The 19,621-nt window shown below is 39.4% G+C and overlaps 1 protein-coding gene across 2 annotated transcripts in view; it reads right to left on the reverse strand.

Annotated features, from left to right (window-relative positions):
- The window catches only part of LINGO1 (leucine rich repeat and Ig domain containing 1), a 231,142-nt gene extending 216,600 nt beyond the window's left edge, over positions 1 to 14,542 (reverse strand). For both annotated transcript variants that reach the window (XM_072147855.1, XM_072147854.1), the window contains exon 1: positions 14,077 to 14,542. The gene's annotated coding sequence lies outside the window, so the exon portion shown is untranslated. The remainder of the gene's footprint in view (positions 1 to 14,076) is intronic.
- Positions 14,543 to 19,621: the final 5,079 nt, after the last annotated feature.

Here is a 19,621-nt window from a genome sequence, read left to right on the forward strand (position 1 = left end):
GTTAAAAGGTTTTTGAGACTTTTTTGGGCTCTAATAAATTCTTATATATTAAAGTAATCACTCTACTTATGCAAAGTGGGTGTGGTCTACCCATAAAGGTACTGTGTGCTAGAATATTACTGTTTCCATATTATGCAAGTTGTGCCTGGAGAAGAAAGTAGGATTACTTTAGCAGTGGTGTAAACTTTGAATACATTTGGAACACTTTTCAGCAACACAGACTACACAGTTGCACACGACTAAGTTCAGTCTGGCAACTCAATTTGTGTGTGGGCCAAATCTGTATGAGTTCAGTTCAAAAAAGTTGGGTTCAAGATGGATAATCCGGCCTAAATTTAGTCATGTGCAATGGCCCTAAGCAAAATTGCCTTATCCTAATGATAAATATCCACATCAACTAGTTCATTTTCAATAATGACTATGTTAAGAATATATTTACATTCTCTAGATCTTTTCTTCAGTATGATATATTTCTTACAGTAACGATCTTAATGTCCTTATCGATTTCAATGAGGCTAAACAACAACAATTTATAAGCCTCCAGTATATAAAGTTTTTATTTGAGGCCCGCTGAATGCCCGGTACTGATACTTTGTTTGAAACCTGATGTTTCCCATTTATTCCAAATCAGTTTTTTTCTCTCCCTTACAAACCTCTCCCTTACAAACTATAGAAGAAGAATCTGTAATTTGCCATGACCCATGTCATTTCTTATTTTCATAGTGCTATTAAACCATGGAATTATTTAAAAAAATCTTTTGAATAAACTACATATTTTTTGTTTAAAAAACAGATACCTTTCCAATAAGTTTTGAGTGTGATTTGCCATTTTTAATATCTTTTTAATATTCTTGTTTAGAGCTAGGGGTAGGTTATTTGTATTAATAATGAAACGTTCATGAGCAAGAGTCGTTAAAGAACAAAATGTGCCCTGGGTAAATAACTTCTATATTTTATCAGACTCAAAAATTTTTTTAATGCAGCATGGTCCTTCATTTTCACCTGTCTTTCCAAAATAATTAACCAAAATTACTTTTTTTTCCAAATTTCTTACCAAAATATTGATCATTTTTTATAAAAAAAAAAAAATGTGGCTTGTGATCAGAGAATAAGAGTTGCCCTCTAATAAATTGGTCCATGCTCTTGAATCGGAAGCCAGAGTGAATAGCTCATCATGTGTGTATTACAGAAGGGCTCATTTATTATAAGACTTCATATAGAACAACAAGTGCTTAATGGGGAAGAGCTATAACACAAACAAACAAATATTTGCATAAATGTGTATTGATTGCGAATTTTCAAGTAAACAGTGATTAGAAGTCAGGAACATATTACGAATGGGTTTGCCAACACATCAGTGAAAGTCTTTTGTAACCATTTTATGTAATGTTACAGAGATGATTATTTATGTTTGTTTTGTGTAAGCTCTGAAAGTGCAGAAGTGCAGAATATGACAGTACTTTACAAATAATCATAAAATAATCGTATACATAAAGACAGGAACACAAATTTTACCTCCTTCTAGGCAGAGGAATGGATACAAACCTCAAGGTAACAAGAATATTCACTCAATTACCTCCAGGACTGAGAGACTCATACAATTTAAAGCAATGACACAGATCATAGAACTTCTAGTAACTAGAGAAAACTGTATAAATCCCGGAGACTCACATATTTGGAAACAGGAGCTCTAAAAATAGGAAAGTAGATTCAACAAAAAGAAGAAAAAAAGGAGATAAATGGCCCTGTAGCTATCCCAGCTAAACTATGCAACATGTATGGAAACATGGAGATGAAAATTGAAAGAAAGTTACCTTTTGTAATGATCTGTATTTGGCAAAAGACCAAACTCTCTTTATCTTGGCCAAGAGCATTTAGCCCGCCAGTTATCTCCCCTGACTCCACTATAAATGTTTGAATACTTGAATTGGCCAAAAATACATGTGTACTTCAACAAGTACGGAGAAGCGGTGGCTGCTGAGTACAACAGGCAGCCGTACAAAGAATTTGAAATATTGAAATGCTTGTTTTTCTCAATGGCAGAAGTAGGGGTACAATTTGTAGTTGAGAGTCAGGCTACATACATCCACATTATGTTGTTGTAGGATAATAATAATAATCTAAAAGAAGAATGCCATTTGTAGCCTTTATAATCCCTTTGCACAGCTTAAACATACATGATGGTTAAAATGACCTGGAGCTTTCAATCTTCATAATTCCATTGAAGAGATTTATAAAACAAAACGAGTGAAATATAAAAAGCTATTTAGAAAATGTGCAAACTTCCCTAAAAATCTAAGGACACCGCTTTATAAATATGTATCTAATGGTTATTTTGTATACATTTTGCATGTATTGCAAAATAATTACAAAATGGAAAAATAACTATGCAGTAAAATATAGATATGAAGGAGAAAAGGGAACAGTGGATTCTCTGACCTCAATAGCAGTGACACCTAAAAGTTATATGCCAGCTGTCATCAGTCACCACTTTCTACCTGGCATAGAGCATCAGGTTCAAGCACACAAAAGCCATAGAAATATTCCTGCCCTGCAGAACTCACAGTCCAATTAGCAAATAAGCAGAAACAAATTATGTGCAACATTGTAATGCGACAACAGGGTGAAGGAAGTAGAGCATTAAAAAACTGTACATTAACATACTGTAGTTGAAGAAGAGGAAAGATTAGGCACAGACTAAGGGCTTAATAAAAAATGGGGTGACAGAAAGGGATGGTAGAAAGTAGGGCATGTTAGAGAGAGAAGGGAGAGGGCATGGAAAAAGAATAATGAGCAGATGACTCATGCCTGTAAGAAGAGAAAGAAAGGATGGAAGGGAAGGGAAGTTGGAAAATCTAAAGGAAAATAATGGAAAGCAATGGGAAGAGAATGATATGGGAAGAGAATATGAGGAGAATAAGGAACATAGGTAAACGAAGTACAAGATAAAGAAGGAAATGTGGAGATAAAGAAATTCGCAAACCCATCCTAAATATTATGTTTACTACAAGAATAAAACAACACAGCGTAAAGATTTAAGGAGAAACGAAGAGTTAAGCAAGACTGTTATATATGCATCACTGTTATATAGGATTAGGTAATCCTCCTCTTAACCCAGCAGACGAGTAGTTAAGTCTAAATCTTACTGCAAGAAGCAAGGTTCCCACCGGGAATAAAGCTATTTTTACTCCTTCAGTCATACCTGCCCTCCCTCACCTAGCTGCACACATTCTCTCTCTCCCTCATCCTTCACTAATCCCCATTTTAACCAGCGCACCCTCCCAGCTGCTGTCTCTCTTCCCTGTGTCTTCCCATTTTCCTGTAGCACATACAGATGTGACTGCTAATTCTCTCTCTGCTGGACACATGAAGGAGGGAGGTGGTATAGAGGAGAGCAGGGCTCCATCTTAACCTTTTCCAGCCCAAGACACCCTGACTCATATTGGGAATAGAAAAGTTAAGACCTTAACCTATTGTATTCAAAAAGGGCTAAGACACGAAGGACAGGGTTACAGGAAAGGCAGAAGCTTGGTAGCAAGAAGGTGATGTGGTGATTCCCCATATGTCAAAAGAAGAAAATGGATGGATATTTAAAGAGATCAGAAACAAGATTTGAAGATGAAGAAAAGGGGAGATCTGGCAGAAAGAGAGGAAAGAAGAAAGGATATATGAGGGAAGGTACGCAGGAAGAAAAAGAAATAAACAGAGGGAGGGGAGGCAGAGATGTCAAAGCAGACTGTGAGGGATATGAAAAGACTGACTACATGAGGCTGGGAGGGTGAAGAGGATCGAAGAGAGAAAAATAATTTAATGCACTAAACAAGGTCATCAGGCATCTAGAAAGGAAATATAGGACAGGGAGAAAAACCATATAGAAACAGATGGGGAAAACATTGCAGAGAGGGGACAAGACAGGAGACAATCCCCCGCCACTAGTCATCTCACTGGAAACATGGCTCTGTGAGGAGGCAAAGGCTGATAAAAATACATAGCGGAACAAGATGCAGCAGACAAATGGAGTATCAATAATACAATAAAATGTCCTTTATGGGGGAGAGAAACAGCACTACATGGAAGATGAAAAAAGACTGCTTGAAAGAGGGCACTATAGAAAGCTGGTAGACAATGAAAGATACCCGGATGACAGACAGGCAAGGGGAATACTGTGTGAGTGAGAAGATTGACAGAAGAGAGTCTTATTCTACAACCATCTGTATGACCAGAAAAAACCCTTGGGGAAGAAATGATCACTGATCCCTCATTAATGTGCTTAGACTTACAGATAAGCTCACCAGCGATGTGTCTGCAATACCAATAAGGTAACAAGTAAGCAGGGAGGCCGTATAGAGGAAGAATTACAATATGGTAACCAACCAGTTTTCTCCTACAAATATAGAAACAAAGTGCAAAGTAGCCAGTAAAACATTTCTGGAGGTGTTAGCTATTTACAGTACGGTAGTCAAAGTACTACAGTTCTCCTTTGGACAAATCTTCTTATGTCCTAAGGACAGGTTTCAGGGGTGAAATACACACATACATAGAACACATGGGGAGAACTACACATAGTAGAATGGTATGTGGAGGAGTTGCATGCTTTGAACTTGGCACATCTGTTATTTAAGATATATTTCACAACTCAATTGCAGTATATCAAAATAGTAGTAAGTTTTGTTGCTATGATACCATTTTATTACGAGAAGGCAGAAAACTACCATTTGCCTGATTTTAGCCAAAGCTGGACAAAAAAATTCAGTGTCAAAGATCATGTACCTGGCAGATAATATAGGCAAGTTTAGCATTCAATAGGAATCCACGTACCAAGGACATCATAGAGTTAGGTTTTACTCACGGACAAATGAATTATGGATGTGTGAGGTCCATATTCTCCATAGACAGCACACAGAGCCATTGATTTGTATATATTTATTCAGTTCGCTATTTTTTAACGACTGTGTTTTTTAAAAAAAGATCCTATTTTTGTACAAAATGTTAAAATGCAGGTCAAAGGGTCTTTGCAAATATGGTCAGCACATAGATCTGATGTTTATACAGTTGCTATAATCCATGGACATGAAACTAAAGTGGGAAAAAACATTGGAATACATTATTAACATAGCCTTGGAGATGCCAACCCCAGTTGTGAGATTTACTGCAATTGCAGGCCAATACACTACACTTTTCCGCTATATCACTACAAGCTACAATGTGAAATTCATCCAGGCAATGAAAGCCTTTGCAGACAACAATATAAACACATAATTTAATACCAGAGGTGTAGGATGTGGTGAGTAGACGAGACATCACAATGATCCTTGAGAAGGAGATGTAGGATTTACAATAAACTGTTAATCCTCTCCTGGGAGAGTTCCTATATTATTTTATGGGAACGCTAAAAATAGGCTGTATGGAAACTAGAAGCAGAGCTGTTTTTTTCCCAGGACACTAGTAAATGGGACATGCACGTTGCATCCAAAATAGTTAATTTATAAGACAGAGCAATAATTGAGGAACATCAACATTACTGACTGAACAATAAAAGTGACCAGAACAGAAAAAAGGGTCTTAAGTAACAGGAGCGAGAACTGCAGAGACTGCACAGCACTTGTTATTAACCTCTTTTGTGGAGAAACACACAATCAGCAATAGAAAAAAGAACTCCGTTACAAAACCTACGTTGGATGGTAGACGTTATCTGCATCATTTTACTATATACAGTATATAATAACTTATTTAATGAAAACCAATGAAAATACAATATTGTTCATGGGGACTCTTAAGTCCCAGGACATATTTCAGATAAAATGGGGAAATCCAAATGCCTATAAGTAATGGGAATGTCCAAAACATAGCTGCCATCTTGAAAGCTGCCATAGTGGATCAAGAGCAAGTTTTTCCAATGGGATGATGAAGAATATCAAGCAAGGTTGTCACCATTTATTTAAGGTATTTATTGTGTTTGACAAGTTATCAACACAACTGCCCGCTGCCTGGTCTACTAAAATGGCTCGAAAGGGCAGGGGTGGGGAGATTTACATCCCTTCTCTGCCAGAAAACTAAGGGGAAAGACAAATTAAACCTATTGATTCTCAAGTGGTTTCATAGTGATTGGATCCACTTTCTTCACCTCTGTGTATAAAATTATGTGGAACACAGCAAATAGCTGTGCATCACAGGCAACTTTTGTTGATAACTTTTGGATCACAAGAGATGACCTGCCTGTCCTGGGACTTTTTACTTACACCATACTAATCTTTTAGTGGATTTTATTTTAGCCATGTAAAAAATTTACAAAGTCCATCTTCAAAGCGAATGTTTCCTAACAAAATCATTGACAATGGACTTTGCGACCTATTTTTTTAGGAATCTAAAAGACTAAAATTGCATCACTTTTTCTTTGAATGCATTTGCAGTCTACAAATGGATGGTTGTATACATGACATTAGTGTGTATTAGAAAAAAAGTAAAGAGTGTTACATTAGTGTGTATTAGTTTTGGTGTGGGTGATGGGTAATGTCCAGTGATTGTTGCCATTTGTTGCTGGCTTGAGACTCTACTAAAATAACCTTCCCATCTATCCCCGCTTTCCATTTTAGTTTCCTAAAACAACAGATTTAGGCCATTTCTTACCACAGTCAGTTACTCTCCAAAAACAGGTATCTGTCAAAAGCTATATCTTAGATGTTGGATATTTTGGTCCCTGCATTTTCCAATGCATCTTATTAATATTTCCTTTTTCCACTATTCATTCTAATTCTTTTACCATTGTAATGAATGAAATGGACAACAATATAAGAGATCAACTTTGAATAAGCAGTAGTATATTGTTCTCTTGCCTGCAATCACAAGTGCATGGGTAGCATTAAAGGTCATAAAGTATGACGCTGACAAATTAGCAATTTAGTGTTCACAAGTCCACACGCGCTTGTCAGCCTGTTTGTTTCAATAATTCATTGATATTACGGGAATACGTTGGGGAATGAAATGACTAGTAAGCAGAATTTCTTGCCAGTAGTTACTGCTACTTAGTATTTTGTAGACACTTGTAATTTATTGGATTTTATCTTACAATAACACTAAACTAAGTGATCTGATCATTTAAAAAGTTAAAGGAAATCTACTAACAAAATCAAGCAGGATTAACTAGGAGCACTTACTGATAGATCCAGGTACGGTAACTGTGGCAATCTTCTTATATTTGTTACACATGGTTTTCTTCTTTCTAAAATAAACTTTTAAAATGATGCTAATTAGTCTGAAGGGCTTCTGGGGGTGTTACCATAGTCCCGTGATGCAGCTTCATATGCTGTTACACCGTGCAAGAAGCATTTCCCCCTCCCATTGTGTGCTGAAACTTCCACTGCTGTAGTGAGATTACATCAGACAGAGGGAGGGGGAAGTACTGAGGGGACAGGGAGAGGGAGAGACAGTCTAACAGCCTGTGAAGCTGCAGAACTGAGGGGCTCTGTTAACACCCTCATGAGCCCTTTGGGCTCATTAGCATAATTAAAGTTGATTTTAGAAAGAAGGAGGCCATAGATAACATATATAAGAAGATTACCACAATCACAGTGTTTGGATCTTTGGCTAAGTGCTCCTGGGTTATCCATGCTTGATCTTGATGGTAGATTTTTTTTTAAATGCTTCGGTTCAGAAAATTATCAATATGTGCCTACGTTGGATATAAAAATAATAAACAGCACATACTAACCCTCACCAGCGCCCCCATTCAGTTGAGGAGACACACATTACTGCTGGCCTCTGTTTTTGTATACATAGCTCGACAGTGCTTGCACCCATTATGGTCTGCAGGCGGCTGTCAACACAGGGGCCAGCAATATTGGGTGGTAACGAGTGGCCCTCCATCCCCCAAGGCGTATGTCAACAAACTTTCTGAACCCAGACAACATGTTTAAAACATTAACAGTAACTCTCCTCTTCCCTGCCAGTTTGGGCTGTTTTTCAATCCGCAAACAAACTTGGCCATGTCTTGGTGAGGAGCAGGGCAGTTGGTAGGCGCAGATTTCCAGTGTTAAAAAATTTCACCCAATGCATATTAAGCACAGATTTCCAGAAAATTCACAGCGTAAAACAGTAGCAACGTAGTAAATGGGATTTATGGAAATAAACAAGCTGCATTTTTAAAAAAATCTGTTTTTATGTGGATTTATGATCAGTAGCATATATTGTCCCAATTAGATTGTGAGAAGATGCATGAAAAAAGTAAACATGCTTATCAGCCAGAGGGAACCCAGAATTGGAAGTACTTTATCCAATTTTCCCCTAATGGCAGACATTATCCTGACCATACACATGGCAGACATTTGTCTAGGTTTCTCTCTAAAGCACAAAAAAAAACAGCCTTTGTCTTTAAAATTGCCTAAGCCTTATCTCCCCAGATATCTGCTGTTGTAGGACAGTCCAGAGAGCCAACACACTTTATAGGGTCAGCCTGTATGCACAGCCAGTTAGTATGTGGCATGAACACATACTTGCGGGCTATTGCTTTCTGTTATATCATGTCCAAAGGGGCAGAAGTAGACATTTTAGAAAAAAATAAGAATACAACAATCTTAATATCTAATCAAACATCTTTGGAGGTTAAGGACAAATGTGGTTACCATTATTTCTCCATGATATATGATATATATCTGTAAGGATAGGGCACGGACAGCGATGCCTAATTCTGAGCTCCCCCCTGCATCAGACTCTCCCTGCAGAAAAGTGTAGACACGTAACACGACATGTTACAAATAACACAAAGGGGAGGTCAACAGTCCAAGTCATAAAAATATAGCAAGTAGAGTACAAAATTAAATACAGAGGAGAACAGTCGAGAACGTAAGCCAATATAAAAAGCAGTATTACAAGAAATTGCAAGACAACCACCGACAGAAAATTAGCAAGGCAAACAGCAAAGTAGGGTGTTGTACACAGGGTTTATACCAGAGTGCTTCATGTGAGAGAGGCAAGGCTTTGAATGAGTGAGAGCCTTAACAATTGCTGGTCCAGAGCAAAGATTGCAGAGAGCTAGCAGACACAGATGTAACACTAGTAATGTCGTTCACTTCAATCAACTAGTAAATTGGTGGTTTACAACCAAAAGTCTTCAGGGACATAGGTTAAACAAAGCAGACAAAATCCCTAAATCCAAATCTACTAATTGTCCTTAAGGCTTGACCATTATGAGAAAGCATTTTAAGCCATCAATTCCATGGAAAATAGGAAGAGAGACGTAAACAACTGTACTCCTGGGAACACAGAATATAACATAAAGGAAATAAAAATATAAGTGGCATCATTACACTGGTATTCATCCTTCAGACTTATGTACAATGTTCAGACATGTAATGGCATTTGACTGCCCGTTATTCAAAGCTCTAGCAGAATTTATCATTTACCAAAGTCGCCCAGAAAAGCCATTTATTACATTCAAAGCCACCTACGTTAAATGTTTTCTCACATCAACAAGAAAAATTTAATGTGAACATAAGAAAAACAACAGTGGGAAGAAGGAATTACAAAGAAACACTATTTTCCATTTGTAGAGAATAGCATGGCCCCAAATCAGCAAATGTTACAGGGGTTTTCATGGATAGTAATAAAGAAAAGACCAATCAATAAGTAATGATGCATCTGATTTTAACAGAGCCATGAATTCTTTGTGACAACATGGCATACAGTGCAGGACAAGTTTTGGACGAATCATAGACCCTACTCATGAACATGATGTTACTACTGTCCCTTGTGTTCCCCATATGCTAAACATATCCTTACAAAGATTGTTATTTATTGCTATTTAGAATTATAACAAATTGTTTATATAATAAATACTGTTTTTATATCTGAGATTTGTTTTGATGGAAACAAAAAAAAAAAAATAAATATATATATATGAAATAACAAAAATGCAAGCACAGATTGTAACAAGACACAAAGAGCTACCATACCAACACACAGGATGATGTCACCGACTACCTATCTAGCTGTAAGTACGGCCTACCAGACATCATCCTGCAGGGTTGCCAACATGAGCCATTGGGGAGAAGGGAAGCACCTGTTCTGCAATGGAGGAATGAGAAGGGGATAGAATGGCTCCATTTGAAATTTACCAGCCATACCTTAACTACTTATTGCTCTCCCTGAATAACCCCAATAAGGACTACATGTTATGTCACAATGGTCCTATCCTCAGGATAGCCAGTTATTTGTTTCAGTCTATTACATGGAGGATAAACGATTGCGTTATTGATCAGCTGTATTGATAATCAGTTGCATGCATCTTTTCTACTGCTGCATTTGCTGGTTATTTGTCGGCTGAAGGGCAGAGGAATTAAATGGGGTAGATAGAACTTTTTTATTACTATCGTAGACCTCCTAGGGTGTTTGAACGCTGATACCATACTTCAAAAATACTATATTGCAGTATATTAACAATATAGTTAATCTGTACTAGATCCTGCTTCCAGCAGGGTCTAAGGTGGATTGTTCTATAACAGCTATGGAAGCCTCAGAGAGGATAACAACTGTTATAGTTTGCTGCCCCCTCCATGCCCACGGTGTCAACAATCTCATCCAATATTGTTTGAGACATTTAAATAATATATTTTTTACTTATGTTATATTATAGAAAAATCTTGAACCTATTTACACTCCTGATTTATAGCTCATAGAGCAGTGATAACGAACCCTTTAGAGACCAAGTGCCCAAACTGCAACCCAGACCCAGTTATTTATTGCAAAGTGCCAACACAGCAATTCTGGCATTAACTTAAAATCTTCTTGCAATGTGCTATACCACAGCTTTCAACAGTCCTGAGAACTCCAATATTGTTGATAGAAGGGAAAATTCAAATTGCCATTGGAGCACCCCTTGACAACCCACTGAACAGGAAGAATTGTGGGGCCAAGAGCAGGAGCTCCAATGATAATCTGACCCTGTCCATACCTTCTCTTCCTGCAGTCACTGGTAGACCGAGATGCTGAACTTTAAAATAACGCTGAGTGTGTTACTTCCAGGGCTACCTGTTCCTGCAGAAGGATCACTTGTGTCCTTTCTGGTGAATTTTGTGCAAGGGCAACAGCCTGAGTGCCCAATGATGGGGCTCAGAGTGCCACCTCTGTCATAGAGTGTAAGTTTTTTACTCTGTAATGTCTAATTATGTTTGTATATGTTCCCCATAATCTGTAAAGCGCTACAGAATATGATAGCGCTATATTAATAAGGTTATTATTAAAGCTGAAATAGATAAATTGTATACGTATAGTTTTGCAAAGTTTTTGTGTAGTAGAACGTATGTGCACAGAATATAACTCTATTCATACTGTATCCGTATAAAATACAGTGGGTTGGCAAATGATGGATGGCTGAGAGAATTTATCTCCCACTGGTTCTGGTCTCCCTGTATACTGCATGTATATATGGCAGCATATGGTGCACAACCGTATGTAGCACGTATTCAACATGTATTTTAAACATTCCCATAGAACACATGGAACGGAAATACTGGAGAAAATAGGACATACTCTATAATTTTTTTCATCTTGCTCACAGTACAGTACGCTGGACAATAAGGCCATGTAAATGGATGACCATATTGCCCATTGAAATGAATTTGGCTGTATGCTACCCTTGTGAATACGGTCTGATACGGCTAGCATACAGCCATTTTCATATGTTCACGTGAAAGAGGCCTAACAGAAATCCGTACCCAGCTTTTTCATGCTGAGCACTCTGTGATAAAAGTTGGGGAGATAAGTTATATAAAGTACAAACATTTCTTCCCTGATATTATAAAAGACCACAACAAAAGCGTTTGTGGTCAGTACGGCAGCATCAAACTGAACAGATTCAACATTTCTCTGGCTATAAGAGGGGAGTTTAACCCATATGGATCAGTAAGATCGCTTCTATCACAATAGGTAAGTGAGTTATCAGTACAAAGGTTGTTGTACTGCTAGTACTGGGTGTGTACTATGATTGTTGTGTTCAGCGCTATTGGTAACTTGGACAATACCACCAGTAAAATGGCCACAGTTGTTGTGTAGCCAAAAATTAATCTGTCGAGCCTTTCCTCTAAGTGGCAGAAAAATAGTTTTTTTTTAATTTTTGGATCATAGCAATAGAAGCAATAGGAAGGAGATTGTGAAATTTAGTTTATTGCCTTTACTAGACTTTTATTACTACACCAATCCCCTCTACAATGTGGGGCTACTGTTGCTGAGCCTCCATAATCTGGGAAAATCTGCCCATATGACTGTACAGAACTTTGCTAAGAAGCACATCAACTGACCCCCATATGCAGAAATCGCTTTATGTAGAATCATGATGCAAAAGGTAGCATTACTTGACTCAAAGAATTGTGAATTTTATATTCATAAATTACCCAGCTTGGTCCTTCACTTGTGTGACTTCCATAAAGGTTGGGCAGATTCAGACCACACATAGTTATTCTTTTTAATATGCATGTATACAGAAAGGTAAATCTATCCAAATTCCTGAATATGCATCAAAAAATAACATAACATTACTAGGAAATGAAGGCCTAAATGATGTAGATAATGCAGCTTGGCAGGAGTTCTGGTAATTAAAAGAATTTATCGTTGTATGTTATCATGAATAACTTATGACACAGACTGGTCTGAGAATGGGGACACTGGGGCACAGATTGGATCTTGTCCAATAAAGTAAAGTATTTCATGATATTTGTTTCTTTATCCCAGTACTAGCTACATTGGATAAAAAATGGGCACAAAGACCAGAGGGGACAAGACCAAAAATGAAGAACTAAAAAAATATGAGAGAAAAGAAAGAAATGAGGAGAAAAGAGACGGGACAGTGACACAAATCAGGATTGAAAGCAAATTAAGACACGGAACCAAGGATGAAAATGCTATATGGAAAGTCAGAGAGTGTGACATAATGCAGAGTAAAGATGACATAGAGAAGGCAATCTTATAAGAGAGGTCAAATGGTCTTCAGAGACACAGGAACCGTTGTCAGACATGTAAAGCATTACTTCTGCATCAGAAGATTATATGTTGATCTGGAAACATAGCTGCTTGGCCTGGACGCACATGTAACTGTGGCAGCACAATATTATTCACGGTGAGCCACCATTGCCAATCTTCTGACATTGGTGTTTGCGGATCTTGAAATGACTAGAATTAATAGTTATATTTATTAGGACCAGTCTGAAAACATAAAATATGGTTGTCCTTACCCATCTGGTGACTTAAACATATGGCTCTTGAATGATAAAGCCACCACATATGTCCCCATTACAAAGTACAAAGGCCTGGGGTCTAAGACATAACATAAAAAGGTAGGTGATCATTTATTACCCATTGCATGATGTACAAACAAAAGACAAACCTAACACTTAGACATATAGTTGTAAGTACTGGCCCAGTAACCATCATCCATCATCCATCTGCAGGATATGAGAAGCTAAACTGATAAAGCCACCTTAGATGTCCACCACAAAACCCTGTTGTGTATATTAACATGAAGTCATGTAAATAGGAGTGTTAGCAAATCCAAAAAGCTTATATTTCTACTCCAAAACCAAGAAATATCAATATACAGTTTCATTTTAGGTTCCAGCTGCTACATCCAGAGGTTAGTGTGTCTGACAGAAAGCTACAGTATGGCGCACAGCGGCACAGTGATACATTACATGTCACAGTCATCCCAAAGTCTGTGCACACAATGTACAGTGATACAGGGTTGTGTCTGTGTATGTGGTGCTGCACACTGCTGTAACACAACCCAATGAGTACTAATGTATGGGAACTGTCATATAGGCGAAAATCCCTCTTACCACCCCAGGGATATACATCACAATAACACCGGTCATAGCATCAGAGCCCAACAAATGTCACAGACCATAGATAGATAGAAAGATGGATAGATAGATAGATAGATAGAAAGATGGATAGATAGATACAGAAATATGGGGTAGATAGTCCTGGAGCCCCGAGGTATTAGTTACATCAGATGGATAGCTGAGATATATATATATATATATACAGTAGAAGACATAGGTAGGTAGGTAGGTGGCTATGCCGCGGTCTCACCTTGTCTCATGTCCCCCTCTCCATGCCGGGCTGCTGTACAGTGTATCTCTGGGAGGTCGCTCCTCTGTGTCACTTATGTGCGCAGCTCCAGAGCACAGGCGTCATTCAGGACAAGCATCCTTCATAGCCGCAACTAGCCCGCTCCATGGCAGACACCCAATGGCACAGATCCTGTCAGGGCCGGGCATGGGCTAGCACACACCCCGGTGAGGGGCCCCCAGGCTCTTCTGCCCCAGAGCCACAATCCTTCTTCCTTCCCTCTCGCAGGTGGAATGTGATGGCGGGAGGTAATAATCACATGGATATTCCCAGCATCCTGCCGCACACTGCTAATCTCTTCCCGCCTGCTGCTTCCCTGTGTGTGTGGAGCCGATGCCTCGGTGTCCTTGTGAGGAGGAGGCAGGCTCGTCTGATGCCGTGTCTCTTCTCCCTCCCTATCTTATCCTCTATCTGGCAGACTGGTCCAGCTGCCCCTCCCAGCAACTGCTCAATGCAGAGCTGTGTCTCACCAGCGGGCGCAGGCTCCAGCCCTCAGCGCCCATGTCCTGTGGGCCCTGTCCTCCTCAGGGCATAGGATGGAGCAGGGAGACATGTCTCTTGTGTGCTCACTGTATGCCTGGCCTTGTTACAATATAACCTATAGGGTTACTTATAAATGTGAACACTGGCATAGAGGACACTTCTAAGCACACACTAAAATACTCAGGGGAGCAATGTCTCTGCTGCTGGGTAATGGCTGGACTAGTCTAACAATAAGTCTGTCACTTGCTGCTCCTTCTCCTGCACTGCTCCTGCTCTTTACTTTCATTCCCCTCAGGTCCTATTATTTCTCCTAAACACCTGACAGACAGCTATAAGAGGGGACAAGGTCAGAGGTCCCTGATACAAGAGACAGCTACTGTAGGTAGATGATAAAGAATATATATATATATACAGAAACACTGTAATCAAGTAGCAATGGGTGCAAGTTATGTGGGATTGGGACAAAAATCCTCCATAGATAGAAAACAGAAAATGAGCAGCACTCCAGACGTCCAAAATAGAAAAATGTGCTCCTTTTTATTTCATGTGTAGCAGTAGCGACGTTTCGGCTCCTATTGAGCCTCATTCATTAAACAATTTCCTTTGTGGCGCACAGTGAAAGCCGCAAAATCGAAGCCCACAAGAAAATGGCGTAATTGCGTTTTTCACCAATTTCTCTGCATTTGGAATTTTTTTTTCCCGCTTCCTAGTACACGGCATGGAATAATAAATACCATCCCTATAAATGCAATTTGTTACGCGGAAAACAAGCCCTCACAGAGCTCTTTATATGCAACAAAAAAAAAAGTTAGAGATTTTTGATTGTGAGGAATGAAAAATGGAAATGAAAAAACAAAAAGGGCCAGGTCTTGTGATGCTTTAACATATCCAGGGAATTTTGAGACTGTTTTCTCGTCTCACATTGTACTTCAAAGTAATAGAAAAATTTTGATGACATCTTTTGCGTTTAGTTATGAAAAAAAATGAAATTTGGCAAAAATGGCTAAAAATTATTCATTTTCAAAGAGCAAAATTTGCTCAAACGCCCCAGAAGAAGCCGAGGTTGGTGAAACCCAGGGTCGGGCGGTTATGTGAAACTGGCACCCCTGTTTATGATTTTATATGCGCATTTTTATCAAGTGTTTTGTGAGTATATTTTATACAAATAAATTTCAATTGTACAGACATACTACGCGATTCGCATGCCTATTTCTTCCAGTGACCTACTGTGGTGAATGGTGGAGTCAAGGAAGGATTAACCACAACGGAGATGCTCTGAACAGTGGTCTATTTTTGTCGGAGGATCTTTCACATACGCTAAAATGTGGTGGAAAATTACAGCATTGAAAAATGAATCTTGGTATATTTAATTGAAAGAAAGGAGACCAGTCGCAATTCTTGGAGCTCCGGTCAGAGTAAAACTTTTCATTCTTGGTATCATGTTGGGGTAAATTTTACTTTTTGATCACTTTTTAGGCGCTTTTTATGAGGTCACATGTCTAAATTTCATAATTTTTGTGAGTTTTTTTTTCTGTTTCTTGTACGGCGTTCATCATATGGGTTCAGTGACAATTTTATTTTATTGTACAGGTTGTTACGGATGTGGTGATACCCAATATGTTGTGTTTTTTTTGGTGATTTTCACTTTTTTATGTTCTATTTGATTACTGCATGTAATGGGACTTCAGGGGACTTTTATTCTTTTTTAATAAATTTTTACATTTTTAATATTCTTTTTTAATAAACTGTACTTTTTTTTTTTTTTTTTACTTTTTTTTACTGTTTTATTCTGTCCCAGGGTGGGACATGAACAGGTGATTATTTGATCACTTGTTCATTGTAATATACTGCAATACTAATGTATTGCAGAATATTACATAGTCATCCTATGAATTCTGCATAGGCTGACAGGCACTGTTAGATCCTGTACAGTGCACGATCCTAACAGGCTGCTACTATAGGCAGCCCTTGGGTCCTTATCGGACCTCAGGGTTTCCATGGTAACAATTGGCACCTCCATGCCTTGCACGGGAGGGTGCCAATCGTTGCACCGATGTACCATAGACGCCGCGGTCAATATTGACTTTTGTGATCCCGGCTGTTACTGTGGGATCCGGCTACCAGCTTCTGAACCCGGGCGATCGCCATGCCGTGATTCTACGTCAAGGTGCGGGAACGACCCACATCCTATGACGTAGAATCACGTCAAGGTGCGGGAAGGGGTAAGAAGCTGTTTGACAACACACTGGTCGTAGTTTATTAGGCCAATTTCTGATGACAGGTTCCCTTTAAGCACAGAATATGTACATTTCTAATAGGGGTTTTAGGCTTTATACAGTTATTATGGGGTTTCTCTAATTCACCCCCATTAAAAATGTATATTATTCACAACAGCCCCATAAAAAATGTATCCTGTACTTAAAGGACACCTGTCATCAGGTCTGTGTCACTAGTCCTGTCACTACTACCTGTTGGAGCAGCTCACAAGGATCCCATCCCAGCCTTTATCTAGTTATTTCATACATTATTCATTGTAAAATCATCTATTCTTTATCATGTAAATGAGGCTGGTCACATGGTCAGAGGCAGTGCTGTCACCCCTGTTACCCCTCCCCTCTCCTCCCCCTGCTCATGTCTGTGTGTAATGTATAGTAAAGCATAGTTAGTGTATCTGCTGACATGCTGCATCCTCCTAATATACAGGTGAGAGACACAGACATCAGCTACACATGAATCTGACATGTTCTCCTATAACATGGCTGCCTGGAGCTGCTGTATCTCTCCTATACACACACACATGCACACACAGGCTGCAGGGGGCGTGGCCACCAGCACCAGGAAGCACATCATTATACAGCCTCACATCATTATACAGGCTGTCAGTCATGCACTGGGGGTGTGGCTGTACCTCCCACTCATGAATAGAGTGGACAGCTTGAATATGCTAATGCTTCATTGGACATTTCACAGGTCATTTGCATACAGCTTTAGGACCTCATTGCTTAGGTTTACAGGCATGTAGAGGGACAATGAAGGGATAGAGGCAATGCTCTCTAATGGCAGTTTATGAAAATATATTTAGTTTAGGGGGGTTATTTTGCATGACGGGTTCTCTTTAAAGGAAATCTACCATTAAAAAAGTAAAAAACATGTAAAGATACTCAACTTTTATGCAAGCACGATCCAGCTCAGCCCAAACCAGGCACAGCGTTGAATAAAACTTCTTTATTTAAGGCATTTTAAAAGACATGGGGATACATCATAATTTCCAACGCGTGGTAGGGGCTGAACACTACGTTTGTTTGTTCATAGATACTCAACTACACTACTCTTATAAGAGTAGCCGGGGGGCAACCCCTTCAGTCAAACTGGACTGTCCGGAACACCTGACTAACCTCACATTGTTTGATTCCCCCCTAACTTTTGAATCGGGAGGTGATGTTCCCACAGTTATTGAGGACACTAGAGACTATAATGTCGTTAACCTTACTAATCTAATTCTGTCTGACGAATGTGTATCTGTTCTTAAGAAAGGTCTTAATTTTGCGGTTACCAATTCCTTTGACCCTATACAATTTGAAGTCGACCTATTTAAAAGCATACGCAAATTAAGTCTACATAAGATGTTCCAGGTTGGTGAAAATGGGGGTGGTGGGGGCATCACTAGGAGTCGTAGAGAGGGCGAAATTCCAGCTGTTGTTGGACCATTAGGTTTTTCCCCCCCTGATACTACCCCACACCTGGATTTACCTGTTATTGAGTGTCTTTTGAGCCTGGAGAATACCTTGTCGCTGGATGAACCAGCAGTACAAGCTGAATTGGTTATTCCAGACTCAGAAGTGGAGGTTGAAGTTTTTAAACAAGGGGTTAGATCTTCCTTTTGTCCCCCCTTGCCTGCTGGCTCTCCCATCGACATTTTTTGCCAACGCGTCAGAGACGACGTTAGGGCCTTGGTTTATCCTACTGCCCGCAGCAATCTTTCTGCGGGCGAAAAACAAGCCCTACTTTGGCTCCAATCTTTAAAAGATGTCGTGGTGAAGCCAGCGGACAAGGGGGGCAATGTGGTCATTATGACAAGTGAGTATTACAAGAAGGAAGCAGATAGACAGTTAGGGGAGTCTGTTACGTACACTCCTCTGGCCAGCAATCCCACTCTGAGGTACCAGACCCTTTTACGTTCTTTTCTCAGGAGAAGTGTCGAAATAGGCTTATTGTCTGAACAGACTGCTATTAAATTGCTCCCCGAGAACCCTAGGTACCCTATATGGTATTTCTTACCCAAGGTGCACAAGTCGTTAAAAAATCCCCCCGGCCGTCCGATTGTGGCAGGGATCGGATCTCTTACCGAACCCCTGTCACAATATCTGGATTGGCTCCTTCGCCCCACTTTATGCGATATACCATCGTATTTAAAGGACACCAATTCTTTCCTAAGAGTGGTTAGAAACATATGTTGGAAGGACAGTTACACGTTAGCCTCCATCGATGTTGAGAGTTTGTATACTCGCATCCCCCAAGATTTAGGCGTACAATGCATCCACCATTTGTTGGTTAACGCCAATAAGAGTCCCCAATTTGTCGACTTTGTTTGTGAGGGCCTCCAATTTGTGTTGTCCCACAATGCCTTCATGTTTGATGGTCGTTGGTTTGTCCAGAGGGTAGGCACAGCTATGCGCACCCCTGTAGCCTGCACTTTTGCCAACCTGTTTCTCGCTTTTTTCGAGAACCGCTGTGTCTACTCTCTGGACAATCCTTACGCCTCAAACATCAAGGCATTTTATCGGTACGTGGACGATGTATTCATTGTTTGGGAGGGCACTCGTGCTGAATTTTTTGAGTTTGTTGAATACCTCAACACCAATAACAACATGAATATGAGATTCACAGCAGTTTTTGGTGAAAAAAGCCTCGAATTTTTAGATGTAAAGGTCTTTGAGAATCAGGGTGAACTGTGTACCTCTGCTTTTAGAAAAGAGACAGCTACTAACTCTCTCCTTCACTTCGATAGTTATCACCCATTTCA

The sequence above is a fragment of the Engystomops pustulosus genome, chromosome 4, assembly GCF_040894005.1.
Source record: "Engystomops pustulosus chromosome 4, aEngPut4.maternal, whole genome shotgun sequence".
NCBI classification, from domain to species: Eukaryota; Metazoa; Chordata; class Amphibia; order Anura; family Leptodactylidae; genus Engystomops; species Engystomops pustulosus.